Source organism: Emydura macquarii, unplaced genomic scaffold (assembly GCF_026122565.2).
Source record: "Emydura macquarii macquarii isolate MOO-44397 ecotype Brisbane River unplaced genomic scaffold, CSIRO-AGI_Emac_v2 contig_1483, whole genome shotgun sequence".
Taxonomy (NCBI): Eukaryota; Metazoa; Chordata; order Testudines; family Chelidae; genus Emydura; species Emydura macquarii.
The window spans coordinates 10,028,411-10,035,452 of record NW_027131620.1 but is presented as its reverse complement, the minus strand read 5'-3'; the positions used below and the strand labels follow the sequence as shown (position 1 = coordinate 10,035,452).

The following is a 7,042-nucleotide window of genomic DNA, read 5'->3' as shown; positions in this document are numbered from 1 at the left end:
TGATTTGCTATTTCCTAATTGCTTTGATTAAAGTGAAGACCTATTTACATACATCTCCTTTGGGAGCTTTGATTTATTTTGTCATTAGTAAGGGCCTGATAGAGCCTGGTATTTAAGCACATGGCTAACTATAAACACACAAGTAGTACCATGGAAGTCAGTGAGACTACTCCCATGCTCAAAGTTAAGCACAATATGTCTTTATAGCATCAGACTGCTAGCTGTTAAGAGTAGGAACCACGTCTATTTCAGGGTTTGTACAGCTCCTATCCCAAAGGGACCCAGTGCTGATTGGGGTTTCTGGAGAGAATAATAGGCATGAAATGGTTCTGTTTTATAAAGATAAAATAGCAGATTTTTAATATACACTGTTCCTTAGAGAAGGAAGCATCATTATATAGTATAGACATCCAGAGCTGGGTCCCATGATCCCGTTTCGTCATTGGCTGTTGAAACAATGATAGGTTAGGTAGAATATGGCACACTTCAGTCAACTGGCCTTCCTGCCTCTCTTTGAAGTCCTTAAAAAAAAGAGAAATAAAAGTGGAAATAGTTAAAACAAAATGCAAGGAAAAATTATAAAGCCACTGAAAGCCGAATTTAATGTGTTACCAGAAATATTGAAAAGTGTGCAGTTTGTTTCTGTAAACATCAGTATTTCGAGACCCATCTTGATATAGTTTATGCTGTTGCACTCCAGATTAGATCACTTGCCAATTGCTGACATTCCAATGCTACAGGCTCATAGACAATAATCCCTACCTGCTGTTACTGATGTAAATTTATTCAAGAAATAGTTTTCCCATTAGTGTTCCATTAAAAGGTATACTTAATTCTGCTGTATGATTTACAGACCTGAGAACGTAATTAAAAATTGGGTCTAAAGTGTTTCTAAAAGAAAGATTTACTAATAAGGGGAACACAGTGGATCCATGTTAATGAATTAGGGCCCAAAATAAATGTCAAGTTTAGGCTCCAATTTTAACATCCTTGGGCCCTAATTCAGGATGTAAAATTAACGATTTTCAGCACCAAACCCAATATCTTCTTGCTGGTTTTAATGAAATGAAAAACCTGCACTAGACCACTTGCTTATATTTGTTGTGATCCTGACTTCAGTGGTGTTAATCCAGGTTTACATCGGTGTGACATCAGAATCTGGTCCATAAAGTACTGTTGCTTGAGTATGACCGATAAAGGCTTTTTCTGCTCACCATGTTGAATGCTTTCTCAAGATCAGTATATTTCTTGGTTTGCCTGAAGATTGAGTTCTCAATATGGCGTTCGGAGTAGACCCAGGCTGTTCATTTTCCAACTTCATTGTTCTTTATTACCCCTCTCCAAGCCTCACTGTGTTTTCCAGCTCTGGCATTAAAGTCTCCCAGAAGTATAGGTTTGTCTTCACTTGTTATAGACTTGATTATATCATCCAAGTCAGAACAGAACTGTTCTTTTTATTTCTTTTATACTGTTCAGAGTTGGAGCATAAGCACCGATAAGAGTCGCAAAGCAATAATTTCCAATGGGAAGTTGTAGTGTTGTAGGCTTTCATTTTTGCTCACAGGTAAGTCTTTCAGAGATTTCAGGAGGCTGTTTTCAATGCCATAAATTCTGTCTTCCTCTGCTGGTCTCCTTTCCCAAAAGAAGATATAGTCACTTCCTCAATTCTTTTATGAGATTTCATCTTCATCTCATTTCACTGAGGGCACCTATGTCAATGCTGTAGGTAGCAAGTTCCCTTGCGATAATGCTTTATATCTATCAGGTCTTGATGTGTTATCTGTGTCCATTAGGGTCTGTATGTTCCATGTCACCACAGTAAAAGCTCTTGTTTTTCTTATAAAATGATTCATGGCTAACCTCTACCTGATTTCATCTGCCAGTTAAAACAGTGTACTGGGGTGTGGCCACTGCCGTGTACTAGCAGCTACATGGAGTCATATATGAGAACTGGGTGTGAAGTTAGGACCAGTGAAAGAGAATGTAAATCGGGCAACTCATAAAAGTTATAATGGGCTCAGAACTAAGTGTTAGTAGGATCAGGCACAAGGTGGTTTTCCAGGTTTGTGTGATATTGAGAATGGATAGAGATTATCAATCTTCTTTTCTAATTAAATCAGGTTCTAAGATTTAACCTTAACTAGGGCAACAATTTTTTTAAAAACAGGTTTAATAAACCTGGATTAATATTAACTGCTATTATTAATTTGTAGAGGCAATTAATTAAAATTTAAGATTACCTTCCCACCATTCTATCTCCTAGATCACATCTCTTGAGAAGGACAAAGTGATGCAATGCACATAACTCTGCTGTAAAAGACTGTATGAGAAAGGGAATCTGCTGTGAATTCACCCTGCATCTGAACATGCCCGATCTGCTAGTGTAAAGTTACAAATACAACCCTTTAGGGCCATATTCAAGAGCCAGTGCACAAATAAATAAACTAAGTTCTGAGGAGGTCTTTAGAATCACAGGAGATATAATTCTCTCTACATTTACGGCACAGAATGGCAGCAGATCTAAGTTCTCCTGCAGGGGCAGTTCAGACACTCCTGCCAAACTTGTAGCCACAGGGGATCCACTCCACCACAGACAGGTTGAAAGGCTATATTGCATAAGGTCCAGTGGTACGTGGTGTGGAATACAAGCTGCTGTGTGCTACTGAGAACTCTGGCGATGGTAACAACTCAGACTGCTCTCTCCTTTATCACAGCCCTGGTTGGAAGATGTTACAGGCTTTCCTCTCCGTCTCTTTAATAGGAAATCTGGATGCACAGTTTCCTAAGCTCCTCCACAAATGTACACACCAGTTCTAAACACATTAGGGGAAATCCTGGCCCCACTGAAGTCAAAACAGCACTGACCGATAAGACTGGGGGTATTTCTGATTGGAAGCAGTTTGAGACAGGAAAATGTTTTCTGCTGGATCACTGGAGCACATGTATAGGAAGGAAAGCACAATAAGATGATGATGTTTCCCTATCATATAGAAGCAGGCGTGGGCACCATTTCAGAAAGGAGTCTGAAATATCTCTGAGGGCCCAGGAGCTGGCTCATGCAGCTCCATGGGATGCAGTCACAGAAAAAAAAAAAAACCAAAGAAAAATATTCACAATGGACAAATGCTACCAAACAGCCAGCAAGGAAACAAACCCACAAAGATGTGAAGTGCAGCCTCTTACCTTTATATAAGAGCAGTGTTCTTGGACAGAATGATGACAAGTGCCAGTTGAAGTCTGGAATATAAGTCAGAGGAATTATTCTTGCCCTGCAGAAGAACTAGTGAGAACACATTTATTGTACATCGCTTTTATCAACTTATCGTACCGCTGATTTGGTAGACATGCAGGGTACAGGAGAGGGCAAACAATGATATGGGGCTGGCTGCAGGATTTTATCTTGTCAGGAAGATTAGAGAGTCTTTCTTAATGTCTTTTTCTTTTTTCTAGAGAGATGTTTACACTTTGAGACCTGGGAGGTATGTCAAGACTAGGCTAAAAGGTATTTTTTTAAAGAAAGTGTGAGCTGCCAGGTTCTAACCAACATATCCTAAAACCCTGCTGTAGACAGGACAGATTGTACTCTAGCACATGCTAATGGTAGCATCAACACTTGGGAGGAGGTAAAGTTTTGGAATGTGCTAGTTAGAACAAGAGTACATGGTACATGGTACATGGTACCCGAGTCAGGACAAAACCAGTGAAGAACACTCTTCAGAAGGGAACAGGGACAGCTGACCACCACCCTCAATCTGTTGCAATCACAACAGAGTTGTAAAGAGTTCTGCTCTCCTTTGGATAACAGTCTATCTGATGATATTTCCTTTGTAACTGGCTCTCTTTCTTGCTCTTCCTTACTTGCCTGTCATCTTGTCTGATAGTGTGAGTGCTGGAAGCAAGCCACTCTGCGATCAGCAAGCTATGTGACTACAAAACGTTGTTATTCTTTTACATCGGGAATCAAGTAGTTGTGCTCTTTTAAAATTCATCCTTCTCCTTCTCATCACCTCTTCAGTTGGTTTTGATTGTCCAGCTAATTTTTAACATTCTTCTAAAACACCTTTTTAAGTAGCCAGCTCTCACATCTGCACGGGACAGTTGACCATATGTGGCACTTCAACAATCTAGTGCAGATGTGCTTTAGCTTTCGACAACAGCTTTGGAAGTTGTCGAATACGTTTTTTTGCAAGCTGTGTCCTTCTCTTGATTTCTTCGCCACATCTCTCTTTCGATTTTTTGGACTCCCACAATAGGGGATCCTATTTATATATTGCTGCAAATAGGCACCTTTGAACCAAGGGGTCTACAGCCCTTCCCAGGTGTTGGTCAGTGAAGCTTCACAACAGAACTGTGAGATAGAAAGGTATTTTATAGTTTACTTGTGGGTAAACAAACTGAAGCTTAGAATGATTACATGATTTACACTGCAGGTCAGTGGCAGAACACAGGAAGAGAATCCATAAGTCCTAATTCTCACTCACACTACTTATTAAACATACTGACTCCTGTCAAACAAAATAGTTTTAGATAGATACATATCCTTCTTCCAAGATTTCAATACTTTCGAAAATCTGACAACACATTTATGGGTGGGATTCTCAGAAGTGCTCAGCGTTGGCCTAAGACAGAAGACAACAGAAGTTTTACCACTGACTCCAATGGGAGAAGAATTAAGCTAATGCTGAATTGCTTTAGAAAATCCTGCCCTGACATTTTAGAACCAAAACCAAATATTTTCCTTGACATTATAAGACACACTGAGGTAACATTACACATAAGTGTAAAATATAAATCCAACTTGAAAAGCATAAATGACCTTTTCCAGCCTGAAATAGTATAATAACAACTGGCCTGACCCACTGGAGAGACTTCATTGTTTGAGCTACGTTTGTGGTTTTTCCCTTGCTCCCCTGGACAAAGCCTATTATTACGTACTAAAATCCAGGCTCAAGTCTGTGCTTGTTTATCAACAAATTGAAAATGGCTTGAATTAATTCACAACATCTAGTCATCGGAAAAAAATGACATGAAGAGAAAACTTCCTTTGGCCTGCTTTCTCCAGAGTTTACCTATATTTAGACTTTGCAGACTTCAATTTTTATTTTTTATAATTTCAACAGACGATATCAATATTTATTTTTAAGCATTTCTTTTCAATTTTTATCTATTTCAGTTTTCACAGTTGCAGGAAATTATGGGAGAGTCAGACAATGGGGAGGTCAGACAATAATTATTTAATGACCATAAGCACCGAGTTTCAAAAAGTTAATGCTTCATAACCATTAAAATACATACTGTCAATATCATATGTCAAAATATATCAAGTAAGTATCCATAAAACAAAGTTTAATAAATTCTCAAGCAGCATTTTTTTTTACTTTGCCTATCTGTGGATTTTGATTATTGTTAACAAATATTTTTCCGCTGGTTTGTGTGTATGGTGAAATTGACATTTACCGATAGAAATCTTATCTTTCCAAGCCTACCCATAGTGTCTCCATCAGATGTCCCATTTCTAATGAATCCAATAATCAATTGGAACTTGAAACTGCATTGCTGTCTCTCACTCCTCCTTCATTTTCAGGAAAACTGCAACAATCAATATTTTTTTTGCTCATCCTTAAAAAAAAAAAATGTAATATTTTTACATCTGGATCCAAACAAGTTTGATCTTCAGTCAACACAAAGATGAAATTTAATCAGATTTCTAATGTACATGGAAGTCCTGGTTTTTGGAACCCAAATATTTGGTTGGTGGCTCTTCAAATCGTTTTTCCTAATCCTAAGGGTTTGTCTATGTACAGATGTTCTACTTTAACTATATTGATATAGCTATATTTATACTGCTATAATTAAAACGGTACACCACCCCCATTCCTTACTGGTGCACTGGGGAACTGTGTAGGCTGTGTCATGGTATAACCTCAAACCCTTAGACTCTTTGCACTAATGTGCGCCCAAAAGGGGCATGGAGGAAAGACCCTACACTCCCTCAAGCTCACGGAGTGAAACTGTACAGGGCATTCCTTTTTCCCTGCCACTTCCATTGCACCTCACCCTGTATTCCTCATTGTACAAAGATCAGGGGACAGTCTGGCCCTGACTGCTTCAGGAAATAGCAGAGCAATTTCCCCTTCTTAATTAAGTAAGGATTGGATTCCAGCAAATGAATTAGCATATTAAGAATGAATGAGCTGCAAAAGGTGTGGGGTTTAGTACAAAGACCCACCCAACTTCAGAATCTTTTCTTCATTATGTGAATTCCTTGCATCTGGAACACCAGGCTGGGAACCTCCTAAGAACAGGCTTTCTTGTGTGACTGACTCTCTGTAGTGCCTGGATCATGGTCAGGCCAGAAATGGCACAATAAAGACTGCATGCTGTTTCAGGTCCCAGCCCAGATCTGGAAGGCCCGAAGGACACAAAAGTATACAGTAATGGGAAAAATAGTTTACCAGCATCTCAGAAGCTCAAATAACTTTGGGTTTGAGTTTTGTTCAAAGGCTGAGTGGTCACAGACCAGGAAGGACATTGTCACTTTACATATGAATCAGACCCTTCATTCATAGTGACAAGGCAAGGAAAATAGGAAATACATACCTTCCAGAGATGAGTCTGGATCAGAACACCAGATCCAAACCCCTCCCATACTCCCAAACTTTGGTGAAGTTTGTATTCAGAAGACCCTATTGTGTATATGAACTTTGTAATTCATGCCCACCTCAAGACAGTTTTAGGGAGGCACCTGAGCTGCTAACTTCAGATACCGATCTGACTTCACATTTTCTAAACCCTGCAAAAGCTCAGGGCTGCTTTGATCGGGGATATTCATGCTGCTTGTTACTAGTTTTTACTTGGGTACATAATATAAAGAATGTAAAGAAAACATAAAATGTATATATTCATACCAAGGACATACAGGTAACCACATGATAATTAGTTTTCTTTAATCATAGATTTCTGAGTATTGTTTTCATTTAAGAGTGATTTTCTTTAAAAACATAATTACACCCCTTTACGGCTTAGATTGCAATGACATTTG

General features: G+C 38.9%; 1 long non-coding RNA gene across 1 annotated transcript; it reads right to left on the bottom strand.

The window, feature by feature from the left end:
* Nucleotides 1-337: 337 nt before the first annotated feature.
* Nucleotides 338-5,612, bottom strand: LOC137157342 (uncharacterized). Its single transcript, XR_010921073.1, has 3 exons — nt 5,487-5,612; nt 3,184-3,237; nt 338-521 (listed from the first exon to the last, which is right to left on the bottom strand). It is a non-coding gene; the product is annotated as an uncharacterized lncRNA (long non-coding RNA).
* Nucleotides 5,613-7,042: the final 1,430 nt, after the last annotated feature.